The following is a 21717-nucleotide window of genomic DNA, read 5'->3' as shown; positions in this document are numbered from 1 at the left end:
AAGCAACTGAAAATATTTCCCATCACTGCCTATAATTTAAAACACAATCCATTTGATTTATCTGCTGTAACACTGGACACACAAATGCAAACTCCATCTCTGCAGCATGCATCGTCTCAGCACAGGCCTCTACAGAGATTGTAAACTTTGTTGCTCCTCAGCTACTTCCATCCCACTGTTACGTGACTCAGAACATTCAAGCGGAAGGACCCACGGAATAAATGTGAAAAGTCCCATTCCCTGGGCAAGGCCCTGACCGCATCCCTCTGACATGTGCTGTGCATTTCTGAGAGGGGAAAACGGCCATTTTTAAATTTTCATATGGTTCAAAATTTTTTATTAAGATTAAGACTAAGATTAAAAAAAATGTGAATGGTACAGAAGTTTCTGGTTATCAGGGAATAACATACAGATTATCAAATTTGGCTTAAGATTGGATGGCGTAAGGAATGCATAATCTGCAACATCCCCGATTGGGGGTAAATGGTTAACAGGTCAAAGTACAGAGATTGAGATATGAGGGTATGTTGTTCATATAATGGCTATTTCCAGGTGTGGAGTATAATAAGTGGATACGATGATTGGGATGGATTGACCCTCATTTGGTGAGATCTAATGTTCAGTGAGTTTACAGTTCCAGTTCATATGATCTAACGGAAAGAGGCTCTCGGTCCCTTTCTTGTAGTTGATGCACAATGTTGCTCCAGCTCACGCCTCCTCGTACTGTCGGTGGCTGGTGATGCGTTCGGTGTAGATATCCCTGGACCATCGGATGGCATCTGAGATCATGAGGCGCCTCTTATATTAAAAAGTCAACTTTATCCCAAAAGGCTAAGGCTCTCAGCCCTGCTCTGATCACCTGTGGGTATTTCTGTCATCTAAGAGCAGCCAAATCACTTTGCAAGTGCTTTTTGATGCCTCAGCTCTGTGGGTGACTGGCTGATTCCCCTCCAGCGCCCCTCTCTGGGCGACCACACTTGCACTCGCCCAGCGCACTCTGTCTGCACCTCTAATTTCAGTGGTTCCTGCCATAGTTTCATTGACGTTCCTGGGATTCCGTTAGGTTGCCTCAGTCAGGCCCCTAAAATGGCACCTGCGAAGGTGGCAAGCGCCATGGCCCGCACAGGAATGGAGCTGCAAGCAGGCGTCCTCACCCCACCAGCCCTGAGACTCCGCCCCTCACTCGCCACGCGCTAGCGGGGCCCCACCCCTCCCAGATTCCCTGAGCAAGCCCCGCCCCTCTCCCCTATGACGCAGCGGCAGCTCAGGAACGTCAAGGCGAGAAGCTCCACGTCCGGGTTCCTTACTGCGTCTGTGCGCGATGACGTCATACCCACCGACCCCGGAAGTGGAACTCGAAATTGGCAGCGGCGCCGTGAATCGCGGAGGGGAAACAGCCAGGAGAGGTGGCGCGTCTCCCGGTAACGGCGCCTCGCCCGGCCCGGCCCGGCCCTTCCGGGATGAGAGGCACCAGGTACGTGGCGCTTCGTCCTGGGGGGTGAGGGGAATGTCTTGCCGCGTCCCCGCGCTGTTGTTGGAACCACAGATAGACGGTCCCCTGCCCCCCCCGCCCCGTCAGTGACAGCGACTCCCCTGCGCGGGGCACCTGGTGCCAGACTGCTCCGTGGCCAGGGCCGCCCCTCACCAGAGAGCCTGTGGGACAGCCTGCCCTGGGGAGTCGGGCTCCAGTTCCCTCAGCGTTGAACGGGTGTACAGCGTTCCCTCCGCCGCTATACACCCGGCGTCCCGGGCTGATAGTGTCACACTGGAGGGTGTGTTTGTGTGTGTTCGTCTTCTTCCATCTCCGAGCAGAGCGAGCCCTGCTCCCTCTCCAAGATTGTCACATTGGCCAGAGCCTCCCCCGTAGGGTAACCAGACAGCAAGTGTGAAAAATCGGGACACGGGGTGGGGGTAATAGGAGCCTATACAAGAAAAAGCCCCCAAAATCGGGACTGTCCCTATAAAATCGGGACATCTGGTCACCTTACTCCCCCGCACGCAGCACAGAGAGCCCCCCCCGTCCTAACCTGGAGAGGGCCTGAATTCCCATCTCTTTCCCTATACACATGGTCACAGTGTCCCTTGCCACTGGAGGCTTCCCGTGCCCCATAGCGGCAGTCACAGTAGCCAGACGTTTCCCAGATAGGTCGAATGTCTAAGCGTCAAACTTATTCCTGGAATGAATGATATGGTCCTTAGGTTGTATGTGCCCCTCAGACTTCCCCGATGATGGAGGGAGGCTTATTATTTCTTACTTGCATTGTGGTAGTGCCTAGGGGCCGGAGTTCTGTTGTGCTAGTTATGGCACTAATGTGTAACAAACCTATAATAGTCCCTGCTCTGAAGAAATGTTTTTTTACCTATGAAAGCTCATGCCCAAGTACATCTGTTAGCCTTTAAGGTGCCACTAGACTCCTCTTTGGTCCTGCCCTGAAGAGTTTGTGATCCAAATTTGTACAGGGATTAAGGGTAGAATATGCTCCTTGTGTATACTTTTTAACTATACCAGAGTATTGCAAGCGACTCTTTCTCCCTAGTGTGGTTATCATTATACAGTGTAAATGTGCTCTGTACTGGTATATATCTATTCCTGGACAGTAAGAATAATAAGTTATACTGGTGTAAGTCACATTTATACAATTACAGCTGCATCCACTTGAAGGGTTGTACTGATTTAACTAGATTGGTAAAAAATCATACCATAACTGACAAAAAGTGTGTGTAGACCTTAAGAGTTAACACTCATTTGAGTTGAGTGGAGACAGTTATCAACTTACAGAGCTGTTTAGTCTATTTTCAGACTCAGGAAGATTACACAGATTCAGTTTTCAATTGATTTATCCATAGTTCATTTTTGGAAGATTTTCTTCACAACCATAAGGGCTAGAGACTTATTTTTTTTTAAAATGTCTTTGATTCTGAGGAACCTGTTTGCTTGTTGTTGTCATGTGGGTCTGTTTGACATTACTGGACATCTTTGCTCTTTCCCTTCCAGACAGAGTCAAAAAAGTCATGCCCTAGTCATGGATAGAGAAGATGCGCAGATCCTCCTCTCCACCCTTGGAGCAGTAACTGTGGCTTAACTCCCTTATTTACCCATAGAACTGAAAGCAGAGTGTCAGAGCCTCCCCCCCACAGCAAGCAAGAATCACAATGGCCAGGGTCTCTCTCTCGCTGTCTGAAGAGAGAACACAAGTGTGTCACAATTGCCAATGCCTCTCCCTGAGAGTAATACTGATTATTGTCTTCTTCCTCCCCATTGAGTAATATGAATCATAGGGTCAGTGCTGCTTCTTTACTCTCCCTGATGACAATAATAATAATTTTTTACTCACTGGTGAATTATTGCTAATTCCTTTTGCCCCGTACCAGTAAATGTTGGCTGTTCTATCCCTCCTCAGTGAGTAATAATAGCTATTGTCCTTTTTCCCCATCAAGTAATACTTGTCAGTATTAATGGTTATTGTTCCCTGTCCCCCAAGGAGTAATAATGGCAACACCTCTTCCACATGCAGAGGTTTTTAGTGGCGAATGTTACTTTCTTAACTCCAACCCCTATAGTACTATAGGTTTGTATTGTAGTTTAACATTTTGTAAATACATGCTTTTATACGTTAATGAAATAAATAAGCTCGTCGTATACCCAGGAGGTGTTCTGAGTTTTTTCTTTAACTTCAGAAAGAACTACTAGGTGTATCCCTCCAGAGCCTTGCTGTACTAGAGAGAGTTGCACATGTACCTTTGTTCAGTCTACACTAACCACCCTATTTCAAAATATTGATACGAAATGTTATATGGCTGTTGAGATACATGATGCACAATGCAGCTATCATGCAGTTTGCAGTCCAGGTCCCTGAAGCAGGGATTTTTAGAATTAGCTAGCCCTATTTTGAAAGATGATGCATTATTTTTCTCAGATTATTAAGTAACATTTTTCATTGTACATGCTGTTTTTTATTTTGTAAAATTATTTGGCAGTTATATTGTTATAAAATAGAAAGTTCATAGGCGTAAAATCACACAAGCTGTGGTAACTCAAAACAAGTAAGTAATCAGACAAACGCAGGAGACACCTGACATTGCACACTGGTGAACATTACAAGAGATGTTCTTGGAGGACTGGACAACCTAGGACAGTGATAATAAGAACAGAGAGCCTTTTCTAGGTTGCTGGTCACTTGGACTAGTCAAAAATTTATTGTGTGATATCTATTTGGCCTATCTGAAATGGGCTAGTAATTTCAACCTAATCCAGTTCATTAGAGGAGGTCCCTCCAGTTCAGGTTAGTAGTATGTTGATGAATTAATATAGAGAAGCTTACAGGGCACTGACCTTAGTTTACCTGTAGATAAATAGGGAGCCTTCTATCTCTGTGGAAGTCATTCTGTCAGCCTTGATTATTATTAAATTCCCAACAAAGAAATTGCTATTTCTGGAAAAGAGATAACAACTGAACATAATGAACAAAACCGTCAGTTTACATAGATGGTAGCAATGCTGTAGTAAAGATTGAGAAAGAGTTTCTGTTGAACTGTGTAGCCCCTTCTGTATTTTTTTTACTACTGTTTTAATGCCATTTCTCTCAAGACTATGCTACTTAATATTTTGTGTGGTAATTTAAATGACCATATAATAGATGCTTTGGCAGTACTTTACCTACCTACATACTGTGTACTCCCTTACTCTACTGTCAACTACTGGAAACTTTCTCTAATATTCTGCAAAGTTAGTCTGTATCCACAGAAACAATGAGGTGGCACCTTAAAGACTAACATTTATTTGGGCATAAGCTTTCATGGGTAAAAAACCCCACTTCTTCAGATGCGTGGAATGAAAATTACAGACACAGGCATAAATATACTGGCACATGAAGAGAAAGGAATTACTTTACAAGTGGAGAACCAGTGTTGACAAGGCCAGTTCAGTCAAGGTGAATGTGGTCCACTCCCAATAATTGGTGAGGAGGTGTCAATACCAAGAGAGGGAAAACTGCTTTTGTAGTGAGCCAGCCACTCCCAGTCCCTGTTCAAGCCCAAATTAATGGTGTTAACAAACTAAAAAATTAAAATAATCTTAAATACTACTTCTTTGAGTCTGCCCTATCCAACATTTTGAGACTGCCTATTTTTCTTTTTAGGAGATGCAATTTCTAAATGAACCTAATTATTTGGAATTCAAATTAAATAAATGGTGTAACTTACAGATTAGGAGGAGTAAAGTTTTCATTGATATCAGTAAGTTAATGGGGTTTTTGCCATGGTCCTCGATAGAATATAAAACACAAAATAGACTTGTCATGAAAAGCCTAAAATCTTTGAAAATTATGAAATACCAATGTGTCGGTTGTTCAGTTTTTGTGTTTGCACAGAGGAACACTCAAGTTGTGGATTTGAAATGAGTGATCAGCCTTGTGATCAGGAAACATATGGGGCCTTGGCAGGGGTCAGGATGCTTGTTCTTGGGCTCTCTCATCTTGAATCTGTGGACTAGATTGCTGAGAGCAGCTGAGATGAAAAGAGAGTAGATGACAGGAGCTTTGGCAGAACCTGGTCCACTTTCTCCTAACAGCTACTGAATTCTTTCCCATCCCTCCCATTCCTGTACTTAGTGATCTAATCTTCAGGCTCAACATGATAGAGACCAAGAGCAGGTCACCTGGCTCCTGCCAAATCCTCTTCACTACCGTCTTGTTTCAGCAACTTGTAGGGGACAAACCCAATGATGAGCTGCTAAAATCATAACAACTGCTTCCCTACCGGGTCTTCGGCACTTTGGCAGCGGGTCCTTCACTCGCTCTGGGTCTTTGGCGGCGGGTCCTTCAGTGCCGCCCAAGACCTGGAGCGAGTGAAGGATCTGCTGCTGAAGACTTGGAGTGCCGCCTGGTGAGTTCAAGTCCTACGTGTATTTTTACGTGTTTTTTTTTTTTTAAGTCATCCCTGCCGGGGCCCTGTTGAAACTGTTTGAATTGGGCCCCGCACTTCCTAAAGCCAGCCCTGCACATCAGGATTGCGAAATTGTATAGGGGGCCGGGTAGGGAAGGCTGTCTCTCCCAAAACAGCCTACCCCCCCATCCAACCCAGACCCATTTCCTGCCCCTGACTGCCCCCCTCAGAACTCACAACCCATCAACTCCCCCTGCTCCTTGTCCCCTGACCACCCCCTCCTGAGACCCCCTCACCCTAACTGCCGCCCAGAACCCCACCCCCTACCCAACTCACTCTACTCCCTGTCCCCTGACTGCCCTGACCCCATCCACTACCACCCTGACAGACCCCTGGAACTCCCACGCCTACCTAACCCCCCTGTTCCCCATCCCCTGACCGCCCCCCCTGAACTTCTGCCCCCTCCAACCGCTCCCTGCCCCTTATCCAACCCCTCCTCCCAGCCCTGGCCCAGCCTCCTTACCATGCTGCTCAGGGCAGTGTGTGTGGAGGCCGCGTGGCCCGCTGGAGCTCGCAGCCCCACCCTCTTACAATGCTGCTCAAAGCAGTAGGCAATGCAGAGCTGCCCAGGAGCGGTCCAGAGCGCTGGTGCCAGCGGTGCAGCACGCTGAGGCTCTGAGAGAGGGGGGGAAGGCGGGGAAGGAGCCAGGGAAGCCTCCCCAGCCGGGAGCTCAGGCGGGCCTGACAGGATGGTCCTGCGGGCCGGATGTGGCCCATGGGCTGGAGTTTGCCCACCCCTCTAACAACCGGTTCTAACCGGCTTCTAAATTTAACAACCGGTTCATGTGAACCACTGGACAAACCCTTTAAGAAGAGGGAGAGAAGAAAAATAAACTCATGCGAAATAAGAGTATGATGAGTGTGGCCTTCTGAGAGTACTTTACCACAAAGATCCTCTCACACTCTTGTTGAGGGAGCACTTTGGCACTTCTTTCTGAAGAGAGATAGCCAGAGATGGAACTGAGACCAGACAGACAGCAGCTTAGTGAGCTCCTGTTTCTAACATAAAACCTGCACATTGCTTAACAAAAGAGCTGCCAGAATGTATTGCCTTGTGAGCATGACACCAGTCCTCCAGGATCTGTACTGGTTTCCGGTTTGAGTTCAAGGTGTTGGTTATAAAACCCTAAATTACTTGGAACTTGCCTACTTGGGGGAGTGTCTGTCTATGCCGTACTTCTGTATGCCATACTGTGATGTGACTAACAGAGGTGCTCACATTGGAGCCCTCTTGGTTTAAAAGGGAGAGAGCTATTGTCAGGATTCTGTCCATATCCATGACTTTGGAACGTATTCTTTCCTGAAAATAGCCCTTTAAGTTGATCTTTAAGTCTGTTTTCCTAGACCTGGGGGGAGATAGAAAACGGACAAGGGTAGATGGGTACTAGGTGTGCTTATTTTCTTGGTTACTTTCTACTGTTAAGCTTGAGACAAAATTTCTGGTTCTGTGTTAAGGATTGCATTTTAAATGTTTGTCAAGGGCTTCTAGACCTTGGTTTGAGGAACCTTGTACTGTTTTGTACAAATCAAAATAAATTGTCAGAGAGAGAGTTATTCTCTTAGGTATCTTGTACCAATTCCATGAAGGCTAGGATCTTTACAGTAACTCCTCACTTAATGTTATAGTTATATTCCTGAAAAATGTGACTAAGTGAAACGATGTTAAGCAAATCCAATTTCCCCATAAGAATTAATGTAAATGATGGGGATTAGGTTCCAGGGCAGCTTCCCCTACTCTGCAAGCACCAGGGGCGGGGAGCTTAACCCTCAGCCTCCCCACTTCACCCCTTCCCCCCAAGCCTCCACCCTTAACTTGCCTCTTCTCCCCGCCCCCCTTCTCCCCCTTTACTTCGCATGCTGCATCCTGGCTTCTCCCTCTTCTCTCCCCTTCCTTCTAAACGCTGCAAGCTAGCCGATGGCATGCCTCCTCCCTCCCTCCGAAATGCAGCAGAGTCCTCGCTCCTCCCCCCTCCCTCCTGCCTGGGTCAGTCAGCTGGCTTGTGGTGTTTGGGAGGCAGGGGAGGGAGGGGGAGCCTGTGTGCTGAGTCCTTGCTCCTCCCCCGCCCCCGCGCCTCCAAAACGCTGCAAGGCTGCTGATTGCTGCGGACCAGAGGCAGGGGGAGGAGGGGAAAGGGGCTGATCTGTGGGGACTGCTGGCGGGCGGGAGGTGCTGGGAAGCGTGTGGGGTGGGGGTGTATGTTGGCTGCCAGATGTGGAGAAAGCAGGCAGCCAAACAGTGTAAGAGTGGAGCATTGCACAACTTTAAATGAGTATGTTCCCTAACTGATCAGCAACATAACAACGAAACAACGTTAAGTGGGACAACTTTAAGTGAGGAGTTACTGTACTTTGAATTTTGGGAATATTCTGTGAGGAGCCAGTCTAGAGAGTAGAGTATTGGGGTAATGAGTTGTTGGTGATTGCTGCTGAAGAGCTTTTACAAAGTTACCCATTGATTCTTCTTATTCAATGTAAAGCACCAACAAACCAAGAAGTGAGTTGGAATATAATAGGTGATGGTTTTTTGTTAGCTTGGTGTGTGTCTTTTTTTAAATCATATACTGGGACATGTTCTTGGTTGATACCAGCCTTTAAAGTACTTGTTTTTGAAATGTATTGTTGCCCCATGAAATGTGCTTTGTCCCATGGAAAAAAGGCACTTCTTTCTGTGTAAACTAATGTAACCGTAAATTATATCTACTTAATTTGAGAGTCACTTTCATTGATTTGAATAGAGCAGAATTCCAGAAGTACATTTTAAAAAAAAGGATTAGAAGTGGTTATTTTATGTTCAGATTGTTCCCTTTTTCCACTAACTTCTAATACGAAAACCCTTTTCTAATCTAGTCACTATTAGAATGTAGATTTAATTATTTTTTCTTAATATATTTTAATGCCAGATGTGCCAGATTGACAGTATCCAGTCACACAATTATCTATTGGCAGTGCAAGATTCTCTGCTGTTCAAATGTGACACAACTTTCCTGAGAGGTGAAAGGATATTTCAATCTCTATTTATTCCTTGACTTTTCTGCTAAGTTTGCCAACGAAGGTGCCAGTTAGTGCCAGTTTTGATTCTGATTTTTGTGTTGTGACCAGCTATCTTTTGGACATAATTGAGACCAACAAGTCATTTCACATGGGCCACTGACCAGTTCTCAGCAGATAATGACTCAGTCCTTTGTTTGAATTCATTCTAAGGACTAGAATCTAGAGTTCATGTGTGCAGTACTGGTCATCCTATCTCAGAAAGGATATTGCAAAATTAGAGGGAGTTCTGGCGAGAGCGATGAGAATGACTAGGGCAAGCAAAAACTCACCTATGAAGAGAGGTTTAAAAGATGGCAATTGTTTATCTTATAAAGAGGACAAATTTGAGGTGGGTCATAATAAAAATATGACGAATGATATGGAGAAGGTAGATTAGGACTATCTCTCTTGTTTCAGCACAAGAACGAAGGAACATGAAAAATAAATGTGGCCATTCAAAACAGATAAAAGGTCTCCTCCCCTTCAAAATGCATAATTAAACTGTGGAATTTATTGCCACAGGATATTGTTGAGGCCAAAAGTTTAGAAAAATTCAAAAAGGATTGAACTTTTATGTGGATAATAAGAATATTCAGAATTTTTAAAATTGTTGCTTACATACATTTTGGAAGATATGTTAAACTCCATGCTTCAGGGTTTAAACAAGTTTAAACCAGTCTCCCAACTGTAAGGGATTAGAAGGAGACCTAATGTGGATTGCAGATTATATTGCATCTTCCCATTTTGGGGTTTTGTGTACCTTCCTCTGAATCACCTGGTGTTGGCCAGTGTGAAACAGGATAAAAAAAAAAAAAGACTTACACTACTGGAAAGAGATTATAGTTTTCTGCTAGTAGTATTGTTAAATGTAATTAAATATTTGCTTCAGTAGCACCCAGAGGTATCAACCAAGTCAAGGCCCCATTTGTCTAGGCACTGTGCAAACATCTATTAAATGACAGTCCCTGCCTGAAAGATTTTACATTCAATCTGAATCATAAGACTTGTCTATGAAGAGGGGGGGGAAGTAGGTGTGGAAGATGAGATAACTTACAGCAGAATGTTTTAGCACAGAGTAGCTGGGTATGCAGCTTTTGTAGCAGTAATAATTACTCACCTCCTGCCTAAAAATTATCAGATGGCAGTTTCCTGACTTGGTTGTCAAAACAAATATTTACTTACCAGTAGACCCAAGAGTGGGAAACCAGTAATGACACATCTTAAAAGAAAACTATTTAACAGAAATCAACAAGTGCTATTTTTGTGTTAGTAATAGGGCTTGTACCTCCATGTGGTGTAGCTTCAAGAGCAGGGATGTCACAGTCATTTCATATGGTAGGCCTGATCCACTACCCTAGTTTTATTGAATACTTGTTCACACATGCACATGCTCCCAAACATGGGAAGAATTTTTGATGCAAAGGGCTTCTGCTTGGAATAATGTGATTCTAGATTTTGATACAACTTTGGAAGCTAATATTAGAAAACCTTCCCTTCAACAGTATCGCTCTGCAGGTCAGTAACTTCCATCTGAAGCTTCTCAGGTACAGCATGAACATTGACAGAGAGTGGTGTGGTGAAAATTGCCAACTCTCCTTCATGATTCCTGAAGTCAGAGACTCATTCTGTGTCAATTTAACAATTTTGCCACATACCTTTCTGTGGCATCACCACTTTGAGTCCCAGCAGTATTACATAGTGATTTCAGGGTGAGAAAATCTGCCAGGTTAAACTGAGAAAGTTGTTTCTCTATAGCTGAAGCATAATTTCAAAGGTGTGAATATTGTCATAGTATTCTGCCACCACTTGGTTGTGCCCCTCCATTCTTGTGTTGTGCAAGTTCAAGTGTTCTATAATATCCATCATGAAAGCAACATCTTGAAACCATTCATTGTCCAGTAATTCAGTGACATCTTTCCCTTCTGACCCATGAAAAGTTAGATCTCACCACATGATTCAAAAAAGTACTTCAACACAGCTCCTTGACTTAGCCACCAAACTTCAGTATATAATTGCAGTCCATGATGAACGTGACATTCTTCCAACAGCTGGCTGAACTGTCAGTGGTTGAGACCTCTAGCTTGAATAAAATTTATAAATTTTAACAATCCGTCATAAATAGATAGCTAAGGGTTAATGTTTCTTTCACCTGTAAAGGGTTAACAAAGGGAACCAAACACCTGACCAGAGGTCCAATCAGGAAACGGGATTTTTCAAAGTCAGGGAGGGAATTTTTGGACTCTGAGTCTTTTGTTTGTCTCTCAGCTATGAGAAGCTTCTTTCTTCTTCTAATCTTCTGTTTCCAACTTGTAAGTACAGGTAGAAAAACAATATAGGCTTTTATGTTGTTTTGGGTGTATTTACATGTGTGTAACTTGCTGGAATGTTTCAAATTGGATATCTTTTTGAATCAGACTGTTTATTCATATTTTCTTATAAGCAATAGCCCTGTATTGTCATCTTGATGCAGAGTTTATATTCTTATGTCTTTTTCTTTCTTTTTTTTTATATAAAGTTTTCTTTGTAAGACTTGTTTGAGTTTTTCTCTCTGGGTAGGTTAAGGAACAAGGGGAGGGAATTCTCTTTGTGTTAGATCTACGGAGGGTAAGCTCTGCAGCACCAGGGAGTTGGTGGGAGGGGGAAAAGATAGGATCATCTCTGTTTCCTTGTATTTGGGGTTTGTCTCTTTGTGGAATAAAGGAGACATGCTTCTTGGTATTGTGATGTAAAGAGATTGCATCAATACTCTCAGGTTAGCCCAGAGAGGAAAGTCTGGGTGGGAGAGGGAGGAGGAAGGGAAGTGGTTTATTTCCCTTTGTTGGAGACTCAAAGCATCTGAGTCTGGGGGGTTCCCCAGGGAAGGTTTTGGGGGGCTCAAGTGTACCAGGCACTGATTCCTGGTTGGTGGCAGTGAGATAAGATCCAAGCTGGTAATTAAGCTTGGAGGTTCATGCTAAACACCCAGATTTTGGACGCTAAGGTCCAGATTTGGGAAAGAGGCTTATGATACCATCACATCGTTCATTTTAGAAGTTTTACAACAGAGAGCTTCCTGAAGTAAAATGCAGTGAAAACTGCTAACCTGCTGGTTATGTTTGAAAGTTTGCAGTTTTTTGGCTTCAGTTTTGTCAGATCTCCAGCTTTTTGCCCACCATTGAGAGTTTCCCATCTAGACTCACAGCTCTTGTACAGTCCTCATTCAATTTGTTTAGAGTTTCCACAAAGCTGTTAAAGAGATCATTTGCTATTGTTGTGTGTCTTATCGGCACCATTCTATAGCAGTGCTTCTCAAAGCCGGTCCACCGGTTTGTTTACCTGCCGCGTCCGCAGGTTCGTCCGATTGCGGTTCCCACTGGCCGCGGTTCGCTGTCCCAGGGATGAGGGATGTGCTGGTCACCCTTCCTGCAGCCCCCATTGGCCTGGAGTGGTGAACCGTGGCCAGTGGGAGCCATGATCGGACGAACCTGCGGACATGGCAGGTAAACAAACCGGCCCGGACCACCAGGGGCTTTCCCTGAACAAGCAGTAGCCTCACTTTGAGAAGCACTGTTCTATAGGCTCCTCTGCTATGCAGATGTTCTCATCAACTCTGTGAAGGAACACTGCTAGCTGAGACATATCACTTATATCTGTGCTTTCATCAGTTGCAATTGAAAAAGTAGCAAACAACTTTGCTTTGTCCTGAGTTGACTGTTCAAATTCTCAGCAAAGTTGTTGATTCTCTCAGCAGTTGTTTCTTGAGATGTTGGTATTTGCTGAAGCTTGCTGCTTATTGGGATGCACTATTTCTGCGACTTTTAACGTGCATTTCTGCAAAAATTCTCTGTCAGAAAAGGCACAGCTATTTCATGAGCAGTCACATAGCTTGCCTTAGCAGCAGCATCACATACGTACATGATGAGCATTTGTAAACACTGACTGCTGCTTTTTCAATGACTCTGCTAATTCAGAGTAATTCTTTGTGAACTTCCAGTGTACTTATCATATTTCTTACCATGGTTTACTACATAGTGTCTTTGAATGTTGTATTATTTTACCACAGCTACCTGTTACCTACAGATCAAATTAGTGGGCTTTCCATTCATGTTTACAAAGAAATATTAATTTCTCCATTCCTCTTGAAATTCTCTAGCACTCTTGACCTACCTTTCTCTTCTTGAAGAAAGACATGATGACTACTTGTTACAAGCTGAATACAGAAATGAAGGAAGGGAAGTGATCCCCTTTGCTTTGAATTTTTATTTAGACCAGTATCCATCCCTTTATCAGCCACAATAGGCATTTCTCCCTTTGACGTATTTGAAGTTTCCTTTTTTTTTGACTTGCCAGGTTGGGTATCTACTCTCCTGCCAGTGGGTTAATGCTCTTCAGTGTCATTTCCCCTCATCTACACATGTACCAACTTCTGCCGGACTTGTGCCTCTCCAGTGCCTCTTAAACATGACCAAGTGGTTCTGCACCTGTACACAAGGTTTTGCTGAATGTCGCTCTGGAGTCTGGACTGTGGGGTATGAGCTGTAGAAAACACCAGTGTGTTCCATTTCTAACTCCCCCCACGTGGACCCTTCTGGCATGCATTAAATGTTTCTTAGTATACATTGATGTAGTCCTGTTTCAAAATGGATGCCATCAGTATACATTAGTATGGTCTACATAGGGGGAATTGGAGCCCAATACCCTGGTGCGCTCTACAAATCACATCCCCTTATTGCAGACTCTCAGGTCACGTAGACAAGTCCAAAGAATCCTTGGAAGTTCACAGCAGTGATGTTCGACATTTGACACTCATCTAGAGAATGACATATTTACATGCGCACACTTTAGTGCTAGGTCTTGAGTACTAGTATGTAGCCACTAGGGGGGTGACATAGTCACACACTTGAACAGATCCGATTTTTCTTCTGGAGATTAATGGTGTGTGTAAGCTATCATAGTTTTTCTATAATGGCCATGACTATATAATAGGAAACATAAGAACGGCCATATTGGGTCAGACCAATGGTCTGTCTAGCCCAGTGTCCTGTCTTCCAACAGTGGCCAATGCCAGGTGCCCCAGAGGGAATGACCAGGACAGGTAATCATCAAGTGATCCATCCCCAGTCGCTCATTCCCAGCTTCTGGCAAACAGAGGCTAGGGACACCACCACTGCCCATCCTGGCTAATAGCCATTGATGGTCCTGTCCTCCATGAGTTTATCGAGTTCTTTTTTTGAAACCTGTTAGTGTCTTGGCCTTCACAGCATCCTCTGACAAAGAGTTCCACGGGTTGACTATGTTTTTTGTGAAGTAATGCTTCCTTTTGTTTGTTTTAAACATGTTATTTTATGGTGCTTTACTTTTGATCATGCCCTTAACCCATAGACTTCATTAATCATGTCAAAATGCTCCTCTGTGACATAGATATTTTACTCTCCAAAGGAACTAAGCTGTTCCTAGGATGAAATACAGTTAGAGTAAAAGTGTGCAATATGCACCGGGGAAGGAAGTGAAGACTATGTTATCCATTTGAAACTGAAGGGAGAATTTAGACCAGTATTTCTCAGAGTGGGGTTGCTGCTTGCATAGGGAAGGCCCCTGACGGGCTGGGCCAGTTTGTTTACCTGCCCCGTCCGCAGGTCCGGGCGATTGCGGCCCCGACTGGCCGCAGTTCGCCACTGCAGGCCAATGGGAGCTTCTGGAAGCGGCGCGGGCCGAGGGACATACTGGTCACAGCTTTCAGCAGCTCCCATTGGCCTGCAGCGGCGAACCGCGGCCAGTCGGAGCCGTGATCGGCCAGACCTATCGACAGGGCAGGTAAACAAACCAGCCTGGTCTGCCAGGGGCTTTCCCTATGCAAGCGGTGACCCAAGTTTGAGAAACACTGATTTAGATAGACAGAAGGTAATTATCAACGTTGAACTCTGAGGGTAGAATTTAGGGTTATTACCATTTAAAAAGAACAAGTAACAGTTCTTGGCAAAAAGCATATCTTTCTGATCAGATATGAAGAAGAAAAGATAGACTTTATATGATTTCAGATTACATAAGACATTCTACTTTATTTGAAAGATTCAATTTTTTTTGAGTGGCCATAAAGGCCATCTATCTAGTAAGTATTCTAACTTGTACTGTAGAGTAAAACCATTTAATAAATACAATACTAGAGCATTTATATGAAGTCAATAGAATTTAAACATAATGGGCCAGATCCTCCCTCTACTTCTGTGAGGAAATGTGGCTTGAGGTGTGAAAATGGGGAGTGCCGTCTCTGCTGTGTCTTTCTCCACTTTTTCTCAAACTCACTGGAAGCCCCTCCACAAGGATCTACGGCTGTGGCTTGGAAGGGGACAGAGACTGTGGATGGGTCATTTTGGTCATGGTACCATTTGCCTTGTTTTCCCTCATAACTCCATGGCAGATGCCTGAGTTAGATAACATGGACCAATTTAGTATTCATTTATCTCGTATTGTCCAGTGTACAGAGAAATGCCTCTCCTTGGTGGAGGGAGCTAAAGACAATAGCTGACAGTGAAGCCATGGGAGCATGCCTTTGAACTACAAGGAGGATATCACAAGTGCAGGACCTCTGTTTAGATTCTCATGATTCCAGTAGATCTAAGATTCACAGCTTTAGAAGGGTGAACCCCTTGATATTTATTCCATAGGACATAAGGGAAGCTAACCCCACTTCTTCCTCCCCTACCCCTCCTGAGAAAGCTTAATGGCAATTTTCCAAATGGGAGGTAGGGAAGTAGAAATTCAACCTTGTGCATTTTTTTCTATGTAATGGATTTTGTGGTTCAAGGGGTAAGTTGATATTACATAGTACTAGATAATTTGACTTTCATGATGATGTGGAGACAGAATAGTTATGAAACTGATATTCCTAAGCAACCATGGAACACTTGCTTTTTGGTCTCTGACAGAGAATTGACGACCATCAGTTTTGAAGGAGGTGGTAGGTTTCAGCATCTTAGAATTTTGATACTTGATACAGTTGAATGGAGGTCATTGCGTGGAGAAAATAATTTCATATATGAAGAAGTGAGCATGATCCTTCAATAATTTAAAGTGTGATTCTACCCTGAAAAGTTACTGGATAAATTTGGCAGCACAGGGTTTCATGTTGGCTGTCTTAATGATCCCAGATCAACTGTGTTCAGTTTATAAGTCAGAGATCCTTTTTTTGGTTTGTAATTGACATTCCTAAAAGTTCATTTAGGAACTTCTGAAATTCTTTCTTCTATACATCACTAGTAATAAAGATTCGTCAGGCCAAATTATTATACCTGTCTGTCTTCAGTTGAGTTGCACAGGTGAATTGGTTAATGCTGAAATATAATCAAGTTCTTCTGTTTCATCTGTGTTGGTTTTGCAGGGCTAACAAAAATAAAAAAGTAGTATAAACCAGAGTGGATTTGATTTAAGTCAAATTGATTTAAATCACTGGTCAGGAAGACTCGATTTAATCATGGATTCTACATAAAAGTGCATTCTTGTTGGTTGTTATAAGCTTAATACATATTCTTCACAATTCAGAGATAGATGTAGGGTTAACTTTTAGAAGGTACACACTGTACATTTTAAAGTGATTTATTTTGAAAACTTTTCAGATTAGTTTTACAGCTATATCAGAAAATGAATGATTGGTTATTTCATTTACCAAAGGTAAGTGAAGCAAATATTTATGAAGTCATTGGGAGGTGAACTATCTCCAATTCAATAGGTTAATCAATATTTGGAGTATTTTCTTGCCATGCTGTATTAGAAAGAGAACATCACCAGACAGCCATTTAAATTTTTATTTAACTAAAACAATAACATTATGTATTCTGGATTTTTTTGTTCAGCAGCAAACACACAATATTTTAACAAAAGCATATACATTTTTTTTTGAATTTAGTTAAACATTCAAGTTCTTTAAAATCAGGTTTGTTTTTGTTAAAATTGTTCTAACTAAAATAGTTAAATGGAAGTATTTAAAAAAATAATTAAATCAACTATGTCAGCCAGGTCAACATGAGAAACTTAAAATATTGGTTTCTGCAGCTAACTCAGTCGTATTCACCTTCATTTTCCTGTTTGTTCATAATCTGGAAAAGAAAAACAAGCTTTCCTGCATTTTCAGGTCCCAAATGATTTCTCAATTTGGAATGAATTAGTCCAAAGGAAGAAAATATTCTTTCTACACTGGCAGAAGAAGCTACTGCTGTTAAAAGTGAGATTATCACTTCTACAGTCTCTGAATCCAAGTGCTTACGTGACTTCCATCAGTTCACTGGTGTGACTTTCTTCAAAACATTATCAGCAAACATATATTTCTTGAATCTTTAGTTCTGAATTTTATTATAGTGGATATTATAGAGGGATGATTGCTGGGTGTCCATGTCGTAGCATCTTCTTCAACAGTTAAGGTTTGACCCTGGTACTGAGTATTGAGACTATTTGCAAGAATATGAGGTGGAGATAGTGCTTGTCCCATTCCTTTTTTTAATTCTTGTAATTTAACTCTGTCATTGCATATTTCTCTTTTCAAGAGCTCACTCAGTTCCTTCCAAATTTCAGCAGCGTCAGAAATAAAGCAGCTATTTCCCTTCATTTTGTTTAAGGCTTCAGGGTACTCATCATGTGTTCAACATTTCTCTTAAGTCCAATGTTGAGAACTTTGGCTGTGACAGTGCCATCTATTTTTTTCATGATTTTATTCACAAACTGTCATCAGATTAGGTCAGTTCTTGATATAGTGCTCAAAACAGTCCACTGCTGAGTTCCATCGCACGTCTTGTGGGAGAGTTAGCTTGGTTCCTCCCATTTTTTCAGAGTAGCTACTGCAAAGTGGTTGTTATGGAACTATTTTGCAATTTCAGCAATATTAGCCTTTATTTGTGGAAGAGTGAAGTCTTTGGCTAGGAGGTGCATCAAATGAGCACTGCAACCGTATGTTGTTAGCTTGGGACTCTCTTCTAAATAATTTATTTTCATCTTGGATACATTTGAAGTATTGTCTGTGACCAGCTGTGTACTAGACATGTGAATTTTTTCCCACAGTTTGTTATAGCTTTTACTGCTGCTACTTGTAAGTATTCTGCTGTGTGTGCATTTCCTTGTATATAAGTTGTTTCTGCAAGGAAGACATTCTCTTCTTCTATTGTCACACAAGCACATACAACAGTATCATTATGGACATTGCTCCACCCATCAAGACTTAGGTTAACAATTTCACTCTCTTGACCTTTTGCACGTTGCTCAATTTCTCTTTCATACATTTTATCCAGCAGTTTGCCTGCGACATCTGCTCTGTGGGGTGGACTGTGTCCTGGTCTTAATGATTGAACCATGTTAATGAAGTGTGGGTTCTCAATCATACAGAAAGGAGAGTTTGTTGCATAAACAAACCAGGTAATTTTTCATCAATTACCTCTTTTTGTAATTTGCTGGTTCTTATCACAAACTTATCTATGGTTGTTTCTGGATGATGGAGTTGTTTTTTTTTCTTTTTGCTACTGGTGATGTACTGTGGCTATGTGACACACATGATGTAACTGAAACACTATAATTGGCAGATAACTCTGAAACTGTAGAAAATGGTGATCTTGAAGGTGGATAGTCTTCAGAATCCTGTATGTTGAGGATGGATTCTCTTAAACAAAATAAGTCAATGCAGTTGTTTAATTATTATTACCACATTGCTCATTTAGTATTACTCATTGCATTCACTGACACTCAGTACTACTTTAGAGGGAGACTTGTAAAAGGAAGATCTGCCTATTTCAGCTATTTATTTTTTATCAGAACTACATCTATAATGATAGTACTATAGCGTAACCACTATATTTTTTGCTCAAACCTGAGAATTGAAGAATAGAGGAAGACAAGCAGTCCTTAAGAAAGAAGTATGAAATAAAAAAGTTTACCAACCTGGAGATCCTGCATGTTCAGACATGTTCCTTTCATCATCTTCAATGCGGCTTCCTCCTGAGTGTTGCAACCCTAAAGCCTATGCTCAAACATGGCATCTGTTTGGCCAATTGTCAGTCAAAAGGTCAGTCACATTGGTACCGTGTGCAACACCGTAGTGCCATGTGCCTATTCCCGCTCTTTTCCCTGGTCACTTAAGGGTCAGGCTAGTGCCATGTGCAAAAATATCAGTGTGCTTGTTCTTGAACCTTCTGTCGTTCAGAACGTCAAGTTGGTGCTGTGTGTAAAAGCATAGGGCTGTTTGCAAAAGTAGTGTGCCGGGTGTAGCTCCTATTGATGTAGAGGGCACCAGCTCGGAACCTGGTTGGTGAAGGAGCTAGGGACCAATCAAACGCTGACACGAGTAAAAGTGTCCAAAAAAACTGTATCTCGCGCCAAAATCTTACAGCCAGGGTCTCCTCCGGATTTAGCCGGCTCGTGTCGTGTCGTTTTGGTTCTTTGGATTACTTCCGCTCCCCAATTTGCCATGTCCTCGGTGTCTGTACTGCTGGTCAGATGCACCTGGAGTGTGGTATGTGCATTTTAATTTCTGTAGATACTCTTTTTGTTTAACTTCTTCCCTTTTTCCCTTCCCTTACTTGGTACCAAGTTGTGTATATAGTATATGAGAGTCAAATTGTTGTATTAATTGCTATTGTGGTTAGTTGGTGTATTTTTATAGTATTCAATTAATGTGTGTACAGTTTGCTTGGTTTGTGTATCTGCTCTGGTCTTTAGTGAGCAGTTAATTATAGACTGCTTGGTTTCTTGTTGTTGGATGTAAATAGACTGTTTCAAGTTGTGTGTATATTCTTATTCTGATAGTATTGTTAGTTGGTAAGAGTGTTCCTCCCCAGCCCAATTTGCAACTCACTCCCCATTAATAAACAACCACTTGGTTTTGAATTACAATCTGTTTTTGTTTTGATTTTCATCTCTCAATCAAATCCTTACTTGAACCTGCATTGGTCTCGGACACTGAGAAGGAACACTTCTCATGGTCTAGAGGGGTAGCCATGTTAGTCTGGATCTGTAAAAAGTGACAGAGTCCTGTGGCACCTTTATAGAGTAACAGAAGTATTGGAGCATAAGCTTTCGTGGGTAAATATCCACTTGTCTGACGAAGTGGGTATTCACCCACTGAAGTTTATGGTCCAATACTTTTGTTAGTCTATAAGGTGCCACAGGATTCTTTGTCACTTCTCATGATACTGTTTCATTCAGGCAACCAGATCTTGCATTTCTTTGTTGCACTGTTTGCATTTTGCACGCATTCCTGTCTTACTCACAGGTAGAGGAACTTCATTAAAATAGTCCCAAACTGGGTCACTTTTACGGCCTGCTGCCATTATAGGTTTTCCCTTCTAGTGAGAGAATCATGTGGTAGAACTCAAATCAATGAAGACTACGCTCAAAAAGACCTCAAGACATCTGGAATATGCTGCTCAAGCAGTTTCCCATTTGTTTCTATTGCCTGTCCCTTCCTTCTCACATTTATCTTCAGACTTCTCCTTGTCCAGATCTATTCCGCCCTCAGCAATCTTCTATTCATTGAACTTTTTGAAACTTTGCACTTTTAGAGAGAGCTAAGGGATTGACTCTGTGTACACAAATTTGCAGAGGAACTGTTATCTCACCTCTATTTATTTGCTTGTTTGTTTAAAAGCATTTTTGCTGTTAATAAGCATGTTATCTCTGGAAACGCAAATCCACAGTCGAGAACTGCAAAACTAAGCATCTCTGATAGTATCTTGTAGACTGAGCACTGAGTCCCATTGTGTAGATAGAAAGATTAACCTACAGAAGCCCCTGATACGCCATAACATTGGGTCCCAAAATCTGTGAACTATTGGAATTCATTTACAAAACTTTTCTTAAACATTACATGAATATATTGTTTCATACTATAGAATTAGAATTTATAATCCCTATTCCACAATGAGGTATCTTTGAACTATAATGTATCTTAATTAAAACTATCTTTAGATATGTTTTTTTCCTCTAAAGCATTTTATCAAAAAAAAAAAAGTTTTTTTAATCATTGATTTTTATCCACCCTGGTATAAACTTTTATTTTAGTCAATAGAATAAGAAAGTTCACCTCTACCTCGATATAATGCTGTCCTTGGGAACCAAAAAATCTTACCGTGTTATAGGTGAAACCGCGTTATACTGAACTTGCTTTGATCCACCGGAGTGCGCAGCCCCGCTCCCCCGGAGCACTGCTTTACCGCGATGTATCTGAATTTGTGTTATATCTGGTTGCGTTATATCAAGGTAGAGGTGAATGTATGTGAATAAACACACAGCACTGTTGAGTAAGAAGGTGCTAATTTTATATAGTGATTTTTCAGTGTATATCTGTACTTCAAAGGATGGTGGGAGAAAATGAAGAATGAAAATTGCCAAAACCAACAGCTTTTATTTACTTTATCAGTCTAAGTACTTGTATATGGCCCCATCACCATTGTATATGAGCTGATGACAAACATTCACTCAGGCATCTCACTCTGCGATAGCTAAATATTATTATCCTCATTTTAAATATGAAGAGTTGAGGCACAGAGATATTGTGACTTAGTCAAAGTCAGTCATAAAGTCAGGGACAGAGCTGCGAGTTGAACTCAGATACCCAGTCCAATACTTTAATCATGTAGCCATCCTCTCTCTGATTTGTAATGAATACAACTATCTGGAAATATTCATATAGTACTGTCATAAATAGATAGCTAAGGGTTAATGTTTCTTTCACCTGTAAAGGGTTAACAAAGGGAACCAAACACCTGACCAGAGGACCAATCAGGAAAC

The 21717-nt window shown here is 42.2% G+C and overlaps 1 protein-coding gene across 7 annotated transcripts in view; it reads left to right on the top strand.

Moving 5' to 3' along the window:
* The first annotated feature begins 1343 nt into the window (after window positions 1-1343).
* ARB2A (ARB2 cotranscriptional regulator A) overlaps window positions 1344-21717 on the top strand; it is a 363106-nt gene continuing 342732 nt past the window's right edge. For 3 of the 7 annotated variants that reach the window (XM_032802756.2, XM_075067099.1, XM_075067100.1), the window contains exon 1: window positions 1355-1474. The gene's annotated coding sequence lies outside the window, so the exon portion shown is untranslated. Of the gene's footprint in view, window positions 1475-21717 lie in introns of all 7 variants that reach the window. The other 4 variants (XM_032802757.2, XM_075067105.1, XM_075067103.1 and 1 more) reach the window with 3 other exon arrangements.

The sequence above is a fragment of the Chelonoidis abingdonii genome, chromosome 6 (genome assembly GCF_003597395.2).
Source record: "Chelonoidis abingdonii isolate Lonesome George chromosome 6, CheloAbing_2.0, whole genome shotgun sequence".
In the NCBI taxonomy this organism is placed as follows: domain Eukaryota; kingdom Metazoa; phylum Chordata; order Testudines; family Testudinidae; genus Chelonoidis; species Chelonoidis abingdonii.
The sequence above is the reverse complement of the archived record's forward strand: the minus strand, read 5'-3'. Positions and strand labels throughout refer to the sequence as shown.